This window comes from Plectropomus leopardus, chromosome 3 (assembly GCF_026936395.1).
Source record: "Plectropomus leopardus strain MGB_pleo_1.0 chromosome 3, ASM2693639v1, whole genome shotgun sequence".
Lineage (NCBI taxonomy): Eukaryota > Metazoa > Chordata > Actinopteri > Perciformes > Serranidae > Plectropomus > Plectropomus leopardus.
In genome coordinates this window covers 23909933-23927163 of record NC_142178.1, presented here as the reverse complement: position 1 = coordinate 23927163, position 17231 = coordinate 23909933, and the positions used below count along the sequence as shown (strand labels likewise).

At 38.3% G+C, this 17231-nt stretch overlaps 1 long non-coding RNA gene across 2 annotated transcripts in view; it reads right to left on the bottom strand.

Moving 5' to 3' along the window:
• The window catches only part of LOC148189994 (uncharacterized), a 106600-nt gene that overhangs the window by 30556 nt on the left and 58813 nt on the right, over positions 1-17231 (bottom strand). The window contains exons 4-5 of one of the 2 annotated variants that reach the window (XR_015776272.1): positions 4843-4911; positions 1981-2300 (exon numbers count right to left, since the gene is read on the bottom strand). This is a non-coding gene — a long non-coding RNA (uncharacterized LOC148189994). Of the gene's footprint in view, positions 1-1980; positions 2301-4842; positions 4912-17231 lie in introns of those variants that run through there. The other variant, XR_015776270.1, reaches the window with a different exon arrangement.

Below are 17231 nucleotides of genomic sequence, written 5' to 3'. Positions count from 1 at the left end.
CACTGAGCTTTAGGGGGCTGTTAATGTTAACTCACAGCAGTGGGATGTACTGTAACCACACAGCTTACAACACAGGGTTCTCTAAGAAACCAATTTATTGTTGTAACAACCACTGGCACTACAACACATATGCACCCTGTAAGTTGAAGCAAATCTTTCGCTGTTTTCAATCATTTCCCCCAGACTGCCCCGTTTGAAGCAACATTTACAATTCAACTGTCTATCTAACTGTCTGGGGGGATTTCTGTTCACAGGAAATTAAGATCAAGAACTTCTAAAGAGTTTAAAGCAAAAATAACCAAGCAGATAATTTATCCATCCATCTATTTATCCATCCATCTGATGTAATCACAGCTAATTTCACACTCAAACTGTCACAAAGTCTCAATTTATTACACTGGCACGTGGAAAAGATAAGGCTGATGATAGTCTAGATTTCTGTCAAAACAATCACATGAAAAGACCAAAACCAACAACAAATTGATCCTATTAATAAGGACTGCTTATGTGGGCGAAGCCTGATACACTCTTATTCCTCTGTGCAAAAGACCATCATTGATGTCCAATAATTACTAAAAGCACATCAGTAAACCACACTGTTGCACACGGAGAGATTCTTTAAGTGAGTATATTTAAATGATGTTAGAAAAAGTTGAATCATTGTGTTAGTCCAACTAAAACTAGATTTTTAAAATACATGTTAACTCGACTGAAATTGTACTAAGTCAAATTTCAAGAAGTCGGACTCACATACCTAGATGATACGGTTGGTGGCCGAGTTACTTTTTCATTTATAGGCCTCAGTCGGACCTGAACTGGCCTAGGAAATATATGTGTGCTCCACAGTCCCTTCGACCCAGAAGTCATACAGCCGAAGTTTGTAGTAAAAAGACAGAAAAAAACAAAAGAAGAAGAGGGGAAAAGAAACAAAACAAGGTGAAGGTACCAAGTAAATCGTAGAGTATGTACGAAATTTACAGCATCGAAAAGTTATCCATGTCACCATTCGACATGCAACCTGTTTGCCATTTGCTAACTTGTTTGGTATGTGACATAATAGATCAACTGGAAGAAGGTCACATAGCACCTGCTAACAGGGGGCATATCACCACCTACCAGCGAAGTCAGACATACATCCGTCAATTAATTGATTCTCTCCCAGTGCTTTTATACTGACACAAGGAGAGTAGTCAATTAAATGGCCTAACTGAGCTATAGCTGTAGCTCAACTTAGCTATGCATGTAAATGTACGTGTGTGATGACAAGGGGCAGTGTAGTTTGAGTCAGTCCCTCATATATGTCCTTCTGCTTCAAATCAATTTGCAATTTTTGCCATACAGTACTGTGCAAAAGTCTAAACTTTGATATTTTAACAAGGTTATAATGATCATACGTTTCTATTTCTGTAGTCTCTTTACTAAAGTTCAACCAGAACATATAAGAAATATGTATTCAGTATCAAAAATGCAAATATTTCAGCATAAAACAGCTTCAGTGTGACCTCTCTGTCTCAACCCCCACTCCCCCATCCCATCTTGACTAGAACTGCAAAATACTACAATAAATGAAAAACATTCATTTATTGTAACTGGAGAACATATTCCCAATCCTTTTACCTTAACACTAATTTTGATCTGATCACCTACAATGCAGTGACTGATCCAAGCCCGTATGTCCATGTACTCAACAGCATATCATTTTTCACGCAAATAAAATAAAATAAAAAACAGCACTTGTGGTCAAAGCCCTAGCTGTAAAACAAATATAAAGTTTTGGAATCATCTTTTAAGTCTTTTTCAAGAGCCCTGTAAGATGAGCGGTGGAGAGCGGATACAAGGATGAAGTAATCTTCACTCGGTGCATGTTTTATTTGTAGTTCACACTAGAAGGACAAGCAGTTCAGCCTGGTTTTGGTGAGGTTGTGAAAAAACAAACTGTATGTAAAAGTGAAAATAAATAAATAATCCTTTAAGCAAGCCTCCATAAAGTCTGCACTTATTCTGAGCCTTTTTTCAATTCCAGCAAAGATCTGAGGATCCTCTACTCTTTCCTTTTAAACTTTCCTTAAGCCAAAGGTAGTTCATAATTAATTCAGGCAATCATATAACATTTCTACATAAAACAATAAAAACAATTTCTACTCATTATTATCACTGTCCAGACATATTAACAATATAAGTTGTTTAGGGTACTTTAACGGGACTATTCCCTAAAACAATAAAGAAACACTCTAAACTCTACTGTACATGGTGCAGTCCAAGTTTTCCCTTTTATGAAGCTCATTGGAAGCTCTGATTTCCTGTTTGGACCCAGAGAGGTTAAAAAGAAGAGAAGTCACAGTGTCATATCACATCATACCAATGATGTACAATACATGCAGAGTGAAATCTGGTCTGTGCTTGCCAAAAGGCTCATTAGCTGGCGCATCATAGAACAAAGGGATGATTTACTGTGTACAAAAATTAAAGATATGTGTGCATCACAATTCGGCAATTATCAAAAAAGTCTGTAATAACAGACCAAAACCTTTTTTCCATGTAAATGTTCTGGACGCCATCCAACTGAGTGTACCCAAAAGTTCTGTAGGGCCGAGCAAACCCAAAGAGCATCTGAGCAGACATCATCATTTTATTTCTTGCACCGTCTGCTGTAAACCTTCAATACTGCAGGCCAAGTTAAACCGTGCATGTGTCATACCCCAAATACTCCTATGGAGACAAAGAGCGTGTCCTAGCCTTCACTGAATAGCCTTGATGGGAGCTCAATCAACAAATGTTTGATTAATGAAGTTGAAAGGAACTGCAGAAACTAGAATGTGTTATCATATGTCATATAAAGCTTTTTATTAACTTTTTATTTGGCTTGTACTTATTTAGTTATATTTTATTATTGTTGCAAAAGCGTTATATTGCCTTCTCTCAAGTTTTACTATTATACACAATTGTTTCATTGTTCCCTTTGTGTAACTGTTCATAGATGGCTTTAACAGTTCTTTATTCCCCTGCTGTTTTTCCTATTGCATTTGGCTGTTAACTTCTTACTGGCTATAAAACACTTTGAAGAGTATTTTTCGAATTTGCGATAAAATCAAAATGTATTTTTATTAGATGCAAGCAGCATGCCATGCATCACCATCAGTCGACATCAACATCTGGACAGAATGCAACTACAGGCTGGCTGCACCACAGTGAATGAAGGTTTTTTTCACCGTCACATCTCCATCTTATCAGTGGGCTATGCTAGATTAGCCTGAGCATGAGCATGACATTTTTGAGCTGACACACGCAGGTCACACAACTTTCTTGGCCCAAAACTCATTATCCAGATTCTTTGAAAACTCAAAAGTGTATCCAGCACTACACACATAACTGATGTTTTAAGTTTGGATAAGTGCCTGTGGCAAGATGTTTTTACTCATCTTAACAAAAGTATACACACAAAACATGAGCACTAGACGACACAACCGTCTGTTTGGACTTCTCTTTTATCATCTTACACTACTACACCAAAGCATGCATGTTACACAATCTCCCAAGATGTGGTGACTGCTAATTACTGCAGAGACAGAGCAGATCATACCTTGTGCATTAGTGAGTTTTCTAACAATGGCCACATGAGTAACACACAGAGTTACAAAGATGTATTTTTCTGATCCTAATTTTAAAAGAGACCTAGCCTTCTTCGTTTCACATACTTGCTCTGTCATATATTACTTGTCTACTCATGATTTGCCAAGGCTGAATGGGCAGGCAGTGGAGCAGGTGGAGGCCTTCAAGTACCTAGGTACGGAGATTGACAGCCTTCTGTCTTTCTCCCAACACACTGACTCAGTCTACAAGAGGGCACAACAACGCCTTTTCCTGCTGAGGAAACTCAGAGGATTTGATGTCAGAAAGGAGATTTCAACAGCTGTGTACAAATCACGCATTGAATCTGTACTCACTTTCAACATCTTACCCTGGTTCAAGTTCATTTCTGTTAAGAATAAATCAAAATTTTTCCCAAACATTAACCAAGCCAAGTCAATAACTGGTAAAACCCAAACTCCATTATCAGTAGTTCATACCCAAGCAGCTGAGAGGAAAGCCAATCAAATTACAAAAGATCACATGTACCCTCTGCGTAAGTCTTTCCAGCTGCTACCATCATGTTGCCGCTATAAAGTCCCACTGGCCGAGAAAAACACTTAGAAAAAGTCCTTCATTCCAGCTGCCATGAACATCTTAAATAAAAGGTAAGGATCCATACATCTACATAAGCCCTATGCCACTTTGCACACAGTGGTAAATTGTTATATTTATTCTGTCTACATTATTGTATTGGGTATTTATTCTTTCTAGAAACAAATGCTCTATCTTTATGGTCTGAATTTGTTTTGCACCGTACCACGTCTCAGACGATTTTCTGTCATGACAAACAACAGAGTTTTCTTAATCTGATTACCATCAGCAATCTGATTACCACCAGCAATTTGCAGAATATGTGACTGATTGTGAAAAACATTGATAGTTGGAGCCCTGAGGTTCCATATTGCTTTGCCAGAGTACTTTTACAAGCATACAGGCATTAAAGGGAAACCTCTTTATTTTCAACTGGGAGCCTTTTTTTTCCCATGTTTTTTGTCCAAGTGACGAATGGAAACAACCATTTTTGAAATTGGTCCTGTATTGAGAGAGAGTGTTGCAATCTACCAGGCTGTAATGTCTTTGGGAAATTGTGCATGGTCAATTTATGTCCATTTAAAGTGCTTGTTTTTGTCACTGACAGGCTCAGATTGTTATTCTAAGTGTCTGACGCGTTATGGGAGAGACCTTATAGAGAATTGAAATGTGTCTCCTTACCTTTTGCTGATCCCATCTATTGGTTGTTGTGACCAGGTCTCATTCTGAAATCTCGTAAGCGGTGACCTCCTGTAGGAAAACAATGTATTAACAGTAATTTAACAGTATGTGACAATTTCATGACATTTCTTTTCTAGACACACTAATGGAGCGTACTGGACATATGTTTGATTGCAAGTTGTATTTGTTAGCCGCGTTTAAAAAGTTCCATGTACAGTATTACCCATCTGAATTTCAATTGAGGAAGCAAATGTGTTAAGTGAGAAGGGATTGAGCTCCAATTGAAAGCTTTAAGGCATTGGCTTAGGCTTCATTAAGAATGGCTGGCTCTTCAAAAACGACCGTTAAAATCAGCATGTAATTATCAGGCAAGTGAGACGAATTCTTAATCTGAGAAGCTGCAGGGCTTCCAGCGCCTATGGTCAAAACTGCACAGTAGTCTAGATGTTCAGTATGGCGCTCTGAAATATGATCGAAAAGTCCGCTTGAGAGGGTGCACACACATTTAGTGGTGCTCTGTTAGATGTAAGCCATGGAAAAAGTGTCCACGTAATTTTTTTTTAATACTTCATAATGAGAGAATGGCAGACAAGAGATGGTTATTGCCAGGTACTGGCAAACTTTGACATAAAACAATCTAAAAATAATAAACCATTAAATTATTTATTTTAAGTTGTTGGCAACTCTGGTGCTGATGGTGTCTCTCAGCACAGCACCTTATCGAAGACACCATAAATAAAACATTCATCAAGGTTACTCTTCAGTTACATTGGCAGTACATTAATTTTGTCATCATAGTGAAACTAACCACCAATATATACTTTGTAGAGATATACATGAATAAACAAGATACAAATTTTCAATGCACACTGGCAAATTAAAATTAAGATGGCTGGCTGTCTACCAGGTCGACAAGCACAGTCAAGTGAAGGATGTGTTTGTCAAAGCAGAGATCTACAGTCAGTCCATGTTCACTCAGATGTCAAATATTCTATGTTTAAAGCTCAAACTGGCATCCTCTCTCCACCTCCCAATCCTCATGCTTAATGCATTATTCATAAAACTTCCATAGATGACTGCATGGGAAAGAGGTCCTCAGCTTTTCCTGTTTTGCAGGGCTGCCAACAGCAGCAGAGTTTTCATTCTTGTATTGCATAATGCCAGTTGTTTGGATTTATATTCAAATGGAGTCGAGGCACAAGGTCAGTAGAAATATCACGAAACAGCCTAACCATAATCTGCATACATCAGGCTTAAAAATGTGGCAATCATCAATGCTCATTATGGCATCTGTTTTCACACAGGAGCTGGTGCTGTCAGTGCAGCGTGCCACAGCCTTGATTCAGGGTGATACTTTTCACTGACAACAAGGAGCATTGAATTGTAACAGACAAATCCTGGTTGAAGGCAAAAGAAAACAAGCCACCATTACTGTGGTGGCATCTCACTTTAAACCTGCACAATGACACCACTTAACTTTTAAACCACTCTTGCCAAGAAACATATCCAGGACATCTTGAAAAACCCTTACATGCTGTAAATAGGACTAAAAACAATTAAAAATAATGTTTTTAATCTAAAACATACTACTTTGTCAAAAAAAATCCAGATTTAATATACAGCTTAACATATTTTTACTCGAATACCACCAAACTAGCATTTACAGGACTTTGCCATTTTCATCTAATGGTCCATTTACGCTCAACGTTAGATACTAACAAGGACACAGACAAAGCCTTTTGTCTATACTGTGCACTAATGTCATCAGCACTTATGCACGAAACTTAGAGAAATAGAACAAACAGAATCGTGGGGACAGCGGAGCTTAGTTCAAGCGAGAAACGACCATAACATAGGACAAAATATTTAAAAAGGCAGAAAGGAACAAATCTGTAACATAGTGAAAAAAATTCTCCTTCAACATGTCGTGTCTTTAATGGCCTCACAGACAATCGTCATCTGCAACTCTGCTGACGTTAAAAGGTTTAGAACCTCCTCCAGCGTCACCATATTTGTCATTGTCAGAAACTTTTAACTCTGCCATCTAGTGAATGGATGTGTGCCAAAATAAAGGAATGTATGGAAGCACGCTGACTGGGAAAGTCTCTCTTTTTGTAGGTTGAGGTAGTAAAATGAGCCTTCAGGCAACCTCCACAACATGCGGCTAAATTATATATATATTCCAGTCAATTGAGTTCTTCTTTTTTTTATTTGTGTGTTTTAGTTTTTTATTAAATTATGTATTTCATATGATTACAATGCATAACATTATGGATTGTGAGTTTGTTGATTTATTGTGATGTCAGCAGAGTTTATTTACATCAAAACTGTAATAATCAATTTAAAATTAGTATTTCACAACAGAGAAAACTTCATATTTGCACTCGCTTATTTCATCTGTCAGAGAGAGTAATTGCTGCTCTTAATTAACCTAAAGGGAAAATCGTTGCAGTTAATTTTAGCCACCGCAGTAACAGCAGCATCACTGGGAAAAAAAAGATACAGTCATCAGTAGGGCTACTCGCTTAAAGTTTGAGATTAGAACATCAGTTGGAGACCCATCAGTCAACTGAGATCCCCTCAAGTTGAGCAGTTTGGTGTTTTTTGTTTTTGTTTTTGTCAGTGTGCAGACTACTTCTAGGGACATTCTGGTCCCCAGACTAAGCTGCAAGTGAGCGCTCTTCGCTTTCATGCTGATCTTCGCTACAGGCAGTTGTAGACACGGAGGAAGCTGCTCAGAAAGAGAGGCTTTGCTCGTTCAGGCTCCAAGATAATGTAATCTTGTGTGGAAGAGGTGAATTTACAGGTCACAGCGGTTTAATACCATACAGTCTCTGACTTTTGTTTGATATCTATTGTCAGCAAAAAAATGTTGCACATTTCTGATCCGTTGTAATCAGAGTTGGCTTGTTTACTATATTACGTGAATGTAGCCAAACCATCCAACTGACCAAACTCTCAATCTCTATATAAATAAATTTTTTTTTAAAAATGTAGAATATTTGTATTAATAAGCCAAATTTGGTTCCACTGAAGTAATTCTGAGTCGGGTACAGCCCTAGTCATCATAAGAAAACAAAACCACATTATAGAGACTCCAAAGAAAACATTCATCTTTCCTGTGGTATAATTTGAAAGGCTGCATTATGATGTGTGACCCAAATTCAGTTACATGTAGGAGAGCTTGCACTATGTCTCTAAAATTACCAAATCAAATGCCACATGCACCATGTACAAAGAGTGTTGACAGTATGTCACTGTGGGAATGTCACAGTTGTCATATAAAAACCGTTATAACTTGAGTTTGGTTTTTTTCCACTTATACAAGGTGCTAAACTCTAAGGCTGTTTTTCTTGGCTCCTGAGACTTTGACATTTTAGACATGCATTTTCGTACCTAACGTCAACACTATGGAAATAAGATGCAAATCACGCTATTTCCTCCTAATAATATGTAGGTGCAGGGAAGGCCAGAGATTGCATGGCCTTGGAGCAAAACAATCTTAAACATTTCAAAACTCTTTAAGATTAATGCAATGCATCTTAAAATTCTATGCAAGTGTGTGGCCATTCAAAATGACTGCTGTCACGCCCGTAAAGGGCAAACATTGGCAGGGAATGACAAGTATGAGAGGGTTATTATTTGTGTGTTTTGGACTATAATCTCTAGTCCAATCAGAACATAATTATTAAAATGATCAATATAATGCCTCCCTTTCCTGAGCTCCTAAATGGTTTTCCAGCATGTCTTTACCTCAAAGTCACCCCCACAACTCTCCAAACTTGTCTCACATCCAGGTTTACACATCTGCTTCTGCACCTCAGCCGGAGCTTTTCTGGCCTCCCAGCACCTCTCAACTGATTCTGAATTCACCATAATCAACCATGTTTGGAGACTACTGACGTGGCATAGAAAGATTAAGATAAAAGGGAGAATGGTGAGATGGGGGAGATGTGTCAGTGTCTACTTTCTCTCTCCCTCATTTACTAAACCGCTCTCTCAGTCTAGGTGGTTGTGGATTAAATTGAGATGTTATCAGGGCTCAGGGCAAGTCAATATTGCACTTGCACGTGTGTGAGGCTGATAGGGGCCATAAATGGATAGCCAGAGGTCCTGAAAGAAACCCAGCCCGAGCAGAGCAAAGAGAATATTCTTCTGGATGAAGGGCAATCAGGATGTAGCTGGCATTTTCAGGCAAAGAACAGCACAATGCAGATCTGATCATCTCAAAGAGAGACGGCCAGTGGTTGTTGTGGACAAAGAGAAGAGGTTTGATAAGAACCCGCCTTTCATCAAAAATGCACAAGGCCACTTTTGATTTGAACAAGACCAGAGCTGACTTTCACAACCTCATTCTCTGAATAAATGTCATGTGTTCAAGATTTCTGCAAGTCTCATCTTGAACACAAACAATAAAAATAGTAGAATGAATATCGTCGGGGTTTGTTGTCTTGTTAGAAAACTTAAAAGATAGAATCCAGCAAACTGCAGGAGCCATTAGTTTCCCACTTACCTGTTTTAATTATTTAAAAGCCTTGTTAAATATTGTAAATAAGCAGTTGCAGGAGTACAAAAATGCGTGGTCACACACACTATACATCCGTCTGTTAATGGGCTGTAACAGACAGCCGGGGGGCTCCTGATATATCCTCCCTTGCCTTTGAAGAAGATTGATTCCAATGCAGGGCAGACATCTTTATTCCCTTTACACAGATGGCTGTTGCTTCCAGTGAAAAGCAGTTAAGAATGGAGATATGTTCTGGCATCTTTGTGCCCCAACAAGGTGTCTTTTCTGTTGCTTGAAACTCAAAATCATGACTCAAAAAAGGTGAATGTTTTCTAAAGCTGTAAATGAGTTTAATGAAGACAATGCATTTACAGTATTTATAATTGAAATTAAAAAACTTCAATATAAACTCCAACACTTCTCAGCATTGATTTTATTTCACAGTGGACACATTGCTCTGAGTAATTTTGCTCAAGGATTTAGTGCCTATACACTGTAGCTCAAATAAATGTTATTTAATCAATAGGGAAGTATAGTGCCATAATAAAAAATCTTGAGGTTCTCACATATATAGGGCCCTAAATCATTTTTCTATTTGCTATGTTCATCAGCGTTTTCTGCCAATAGAAATACAGCATTTTTAAGCATGGGTTTCAAGTTTGAAAGAATGTGTTCAAGAATTGAGCCACTTTTCTGGGAACTTGTCTGCAGATTTACTTGTGCTCTCCACATCAAGCAATATGTTCAATTAGTCCCTTCTAAAATGTGCATACGTGTATGATATGTGGTAAACATTAAACTGATTTTAAAGTTGATTTTGGACCACAGGACAGACTAAGGGCCCTGACGCACCAAGTCGTCAGTCACTATTGAGCCACCAGTGAGCATGTGTCACCCTCGTTTTTACTGTTTATTCTGCACACTTGGCGCTAGTCCCCTGATTAAGTATGTTGCAATGGTGTCTGAGCTGGTCGATCTGGTCAGTGAATAAAATCCCTCTGCCTAACAGTTGAGCTCAGTGCACTAGAAAAGAAACAGAAGTGAAGAAAACAAACAAATGGCTAAAGTCAAAAGGGCTTGAGATAAAAATTAACTTGTTATATAAGGCAAGATGTTTTTTAGCCACTGAGCTCTTTAGCAGAAGCAGTTCATAGTTGTTTGATGATTGTTCGCTGGTGCAAGGTAAATATCCTTTTTTCTCTCAACATCAGGGTGTGTATTTAATGTCCTAACTGGTTAACAAGTGTCTTGAATCCGCTCTGTGGGTCTCTCGAGTTCCCATTTTGAATAATAAATATAGACTACTGCTACCTGCTAGTATGGATTGCTAATTCCACTTATGCAGGTGCAGAAAGCACATGTCAGTTGACCATTGGCTTTAGTCTTTGTGGTGTGTTCAAGTGCAATTTCTTGGCTGAGGCAATGCAAAAGTCGGCTTCAGCGCCACCAGTTGATGTTGGTTTATTGTGTCTGAGCCTAAAGTATAATGAAGAAAGTGTGTGTGTGTGTGTGTGTATGTGTGTGTGAGAGAGAGAGAGAGAGAGAGAGAGAAAGTGTCAGTGAGAGAAAGACTGTCTTCAGTAGCCAGTACCTTTCCTGCAGGACAGACAATGATCGATAGCCAACTTTAACTGTTTAAAAAATGTGATTTCAACCCAACTATCAGCCATTTAGCTCTCAGTCTCAACCTGCAAATGCAGCCCTGCTTAGAGCGATTTGTTGCCAAAGACTTGGGAAATCAGGGTCTTAGGGAAGCACCACAGTATGCTGCTACCAAAGCTTGCCCTAACTGTGACCTTCCCTGCAGATTTGTTCAATACAACCAGTGTGATATTGCCCCATCATGCCCTTCTTTGCTCCACATTAAAACCTGTATACTCTCTATAGGTGGGAGAATCCTTAGTGACTTGAGCTATTAGAATTATTGAAACACAGCACCCTGGGACACAGTTGCCAAAAGCATTTGCATTATTTCTCATCATGCCACAGCAGGAAGACAACATACATTCTTACTGTGAATCACTGCTGCCACAAAGTGAACAGATTCCCTCTGAGGAACGTTGCCTGCTGGCAGCAATCTCGCTTGTTATTATCCCTCTCCAACCTGAAGATAGACAGGACCAGCTGCAACCAAGTTACCTGACCATGCATCATTTTCACAGCTTTTCTTTTTCCTCTGTCAGGAATTGTGCAGTACAGTAGCAAATGCAAAGCACCTCCATATAAAGATAGGCAAGGCATTATCCTCGTATAGTCTGTGAAACTCTGCAGCCTGCCACCCTCTCTACTCTTCTCCTTCAAGTTTGAAAATGATACATTTTGCCTACTGGTTTCTAAATAAGCTGAAATTTGTTTGCTCAAATGATAATAAGGTTCTGAATGTTGTATTCAGATTACAATCGTTTGTAGATCAAGCACCACTAAAGCACGTGACTGAAAATGACATGATTTTTTACATGACAGTGTAGCTGGAGAGTTAGAAGGGAATTAGATACTATACATTTAGTTTTGGCACAGTTATACTCGCCCACATATACATTTTAAGGTCTGTGGCTGTAATTTCGAAAAAATATCATAGATTTCTTTAGAGTTTAATTGTAATTTCACAAATAAGACAGGTTTGTATTCTGTGTTTGTTGCTTAACCATGTTTCTGCTGTATTTAATACAATGTGAGAGAGAAAGAAAAAATGTGCCAGCAGTCAAAACAGTAGATTCAGCAGTTTATTCCCTCCTTACATTTGCATCACAATGGAAGACAATACTATTATTTATTGGAGGTACCACAAGCAAGTTGCCTAGTCACACCACAGTGATGTCAAACCTCTTCCAGGAAACTCCTCAAATATTTATGTTCATCCTAAGAGATGTTTCAGCAATTCTTGCTCCTCTTTTAAAGTTAACAATGTACATGCAATTAGACAAATCCCAAGTGGGCCACATTAATAATGCCAGATTTTGAATTATAAAACTGCAAGTGCTTTTCCAAAATAAATTTCTTGTGTAATACACATCAACAAAATAAGAAAAAGACATTAATCTTTAAAGTAGACTTGAAAAGTAAATATTGGAAAAGATTTTTATCACTCATAGGCCTCTTTACAGTCCCACAGCAATACCTGAAAGACAGAGAAGAGGCCCTAAGACTTGAAAGTTCGTTCTCCAGACTAGCATGATACATCTGGTGAGGTAAAGTCAAAGATCAGAGTTTGCTCCTCCTCTGATTACCCCCGTCGAGATTCCCTAGATTTGAGCCATTATTCAGTCCCTCCTGGATTTTGCAGGCTATTTTGTGGGGATGTTGTGGCCTAAAATCAGTGATTTTACAGCTTCTCTAAAAAATGCTGATGCATGTTGCTTCGTATTGAAGTGGGCTTTTTTGTCATTTAAAGACGATGATTGGTCAAATTTGGTTGTGGTCAACACTGTAAGGTTTAGAGGAATTCACAGGGATTGGTTGAATTTGCATTAACTGTTGCAATAGCAACATCCCAACATCCTGGAGGGGCTGATTATTGTGGAAACATTGCTGATATAATAATATAATAATAATATAAATGACCACTTGTAGGCCACTCTAATATTATATCTGACACTGCTACATCTTAATAGCCACTTTCTGTGGGGGAACTCCCACAGGTTTTTTTTACCCTAACAGTCACACTCTAGGGCAGATGATTGGTTGGGCCTATCACTTGTGCTATTCTGATGTAAATTTCAGTCAGCACTGAGAGAGTGTAGCCTTGTATCAAGTTTACTGAGAACAGTAATAAAAACAAGAAAATTAAAAAAAAAAAAAAATAGATTTTTCAGTAGGTAAGATAAAGACTTGCTTTAGAGAAAATACTAACAGATTGGTTATACTAAGGCTACGGGCTGTTTGGAGCAGAGGAGAGAGTTCAATTAGCGTTAAAAGGCCAACAGAGGGTAGAGGGGATATTTTACTTTTATTTTACCACTAAAAGTTGGAAATAAATTTAAAAAAAAAACAAAAAAAAAAACACTAGGTATATACAGAATTCACCCACTCTTATAATGGAGAATTACATTACTGACATTATGTTAATTATTTTTATTTATGTTTTTTTCTAATCAATAATATGTCATTATTTTTGGAATGCCTTAATGGTTATGGAAAGAATCAAGGCCAATGAGCCACCTACAGCTGAATTATATTCAAAGTTCAAGAAAATACACTGTTACAGATGTGTTTGTTTTTAGTTCATGTACAGTATTATAAATGAGTCATTCTCAATATATCGAAAAAAGAGACTTTGAATCTCAATGGAACTATTCCTGGGTAAATACAAGCTTAAATAAAAAAAAAAAATCATAATGTTTCCAAAGTCAATGAGCAATCTTGTCAAAAATGATGATTTCAATACTGACCAAAATAATTGTAATTATAATTATAATTTTTGCCACAATCGACCAGCCCTGATCGATGGCATATCACCTCAAATGAGAGCAAACAACAGATTCAGAAAGAAAAATAAAGATCAGGAAAGAACAGCCAGCTGGTTGATGGCACACAGAAAGAGGTCGGATTTGCAAGACACAGTAACATGAAAATGAGGAGTATCAAAAGTGTGGGAAAGCTTAAACGGCAGAGTGAAAATTTATGAGCCTGCAAATTTATGAATGAAGGAGAGCAAAGAGATAGTAGAATTCACCGTGAAGGGAAGACGTAGGCGAGGAAAAACAACCCTTTTAAAAGGTTCACATAATTCAGCCTTTAACAGTAGGCTGAAAGGTGTAAATGAAGAGCAACGTGGCAGGTGTACACTTGAGGGTCAAGTATTCCAAATCCACACTGTTAATGTGTGAACAGCTGGCAGAGATCACAACATGCTGACACACACACAAACACACGCACGCAGGCAGGCACACACACACACACACACACACACACACACACACACACACACACACACACACACACACACACACAGGGGTGATTTATGAGGGTCTAAAGAACAATTGAAAATGAGGCACTGAACCATGTACAACATGTCTATGGGGATGAGTCTGTGGGTGCTCCGGAAGGCACAGTGTGGCTACCATAACTCTGAGTGATGGAGAGTATGGCTAGAGGGACAGTGTGTGTGTGTGTGTGTGTGTGTGTGTGTGTGTGTACTGTTTGTCTATGAAGTGTTTGGCAAGCTGTAAATGTGCAGTATGGGTTTCACGCATCACTATTTGTGCAAGAGTGTGTTTCTCTGGGTGAATGTAAAATGCTTTAAGCCGTTATTTGTATGACTTTATACTTTTTAACTTTGGTGACTCTTACAACATCAAAAAACAGTCACAGTGCCACAACTCTGGATGGTCGTTAGTCATGTTTCACTTTCACTTTTTCTCATGCGGTCACTAACTCTCCTGTTTTGCAGGTCCAGCTCCCCCGTCCTGCCTTGATATTGCCTCTGTTACGCCATCCACCTCACCTAAACTTACCCAACCAATAATTGCTAAAATTCATTGCCAACTATTTTTTATTATTGATTTTTAACAATTTTACTGATTAGTTGCTGGGGCTAGAAACAGCAGATAAAGTGGATTTGTTTGGTCATGACTTTAGGCTCTCAAAAACTCATGTTTTAGAAGAATCAGTCCTTGGCAGTTACTGTCCTGCTGCCCCAGCAACCAAGTAGTAAGGTTGGCTTACTTAAAGCACTAGTCCAGTATTAAACCACAGAAGCAGCTACAGTACTGAAGAGCATCCCTGGAGTTGTTTCTTTTAGTGTAAGACATTTCACAGGTGTTTGCAAACATGCACATTCTCCATCAACTCATTATGTCTCCATGCAGCAACAGACAGTCACCTCTTTACCTTAAACTCAACCAAAGTTGCAACTGTGATGTAAAATATTTTTGAGATATTATCGGCATGTGACAATATACAGAACAACAATACAGCCAGTGACATGAGGTAATGGAAAATTTAAATAAACTGATATAAAAATCCTCACAGTATGGACGAGACATCCCACTGTCCTTCCCTTTCAAAGCAGCATACTGTAACCAATGTGTGATGTGGGAAAGAGTACTGAGTTGATCCACCACAAAAGCTTTTCCCCGGAGGACACCAAAATCCTTTTGCCAGAGTTGCAGAATCATCACAAAATGAATACACGGCACCTGAGATTAAATTAGCTTGGGAGAGAACACCTACATTTACAGATTTACTACGCTTCTGTGAGATCCACTGTCCCATGTTAAGAAATGTTCAGTGATATTAGGAGAAGAGCTTAACACAACTGGAATAGTGGACCACTGGGACAATTTGGCAGCCAGTCCCTCACATCTATAAAATATGTGGCTTGCGTCCACAGTTTTTGCTCTGCACACTGCAGCGCATACTGATGGCTCAGTGTTGGCTGGCAATCACTCACACCATTGCCACATGTGTATGAGGCTGCGATGAAAAATACATAGTTATTTTTCCTGCTTGTAGTATTTATATAAAATCAAACAGACTAAAACAGCATTCACAAAGGGTGTAAAAACCACAGAAAATCCCAGTAGTTCGTTAACAAATTGCTCTCTGCTGCTCCACTTTATTTGTACTGTAGGCCTACTTCTCTTACCTCATTTGTGCATTTAGGTCCAGGGCAATTCACCAAAAATCCTGCAGGCAAAAATAAGGCCTATAGGTTCTACTGATACCAACACAGTACTTTATTGAACACCCATCATGTGAAAGGAGAGGTGTGTAATATAGCCATATTTTCAAACACTTTGGTGGCATTTCAGTAAGCTGACTGCCAACTCCTTCCTCTACACTGTGGTCAACTTCACACAAAAATTGTATGAGTTGCGGCTGCTGCTGTAGTGGGCCAATCACACGCTGGACTAAGTGTAGGCAGTGGCTGTGATCGAAACCAAACAATCATTTTTTTTCTACATCAGGGTAAAAAAGGGCTTCAATTGCAGGTTGTTCTTTAGAAGCAAAAAAAAAAACAAAAAAACAAAACAACAACCATCCCAAGGCATAACCCCTACCTGGAGCCCAACAAGCCGCTATGGGCTATCACAAAAACAGAGACCAATGTTCTATTATAAGTAACATTCAGTCAAAAGTTTCATATTGAAAATGCCTCAGGTGGAAAACTTTAGTCGACAAAAAACTGTAATTGATAACTAATTGTATTACAAGGAGCAAACATCATGCAAAAAGGAAAGAAGTTAAAATGCTCTCAAAGTCCAAGTTTTAGGTCAGTATGAGCAACAATTCTAATTGAGGCCATTAGAAAGCATTATAAATACATTTTAGAAGCAATGCCTGCATTTTAATGTAATCCAGAGGTCAAAAACAGCTAAATGTTTTTTTTTTCTTTTGGAGACAGCTGTCAGGCTGTTATGACTGTTTTGGAAAAACAACTGCTGTTGTTTTTTAAAGGCAAGGAAAAATGTTGTGCCAATACAAACATTTTATTTTCTGCTATAAGTGTACCAGCGATAACGTTTTTCTGTAGACCATCCCGGAAAGTAACCCCGCCCTGGTTCCCACGTCATAAAGTCTACAGAATTTTTCCATTGGATTTTGGATCATTGAAGAAAATAAGCTTGTTAATGATACTAACATGTTGTGTTCAGCTAGATAATCTTCACAAGTTAAAAACCACATTCAGGGTTTTTGAAGCCTAAATGCAGTTACCAGAAGTAAAAAGCGATTGCTACGGTTAAACAAACTAAACTACCATTGCGTCGCCACTGCCATGAGGCTGTAAAGTCATGTTCTCTGCAGTTCACCATGATAATGTTCTGTAGTCTTATTTAGCCACCAGTTAGCAACCAACTTTTTTAAGATACATAAAATCTTTACAGTTAATGTGTTTTTTTTTTTTTTTTTACTTAAGCTTGTCTTAACCACAGACGTTATT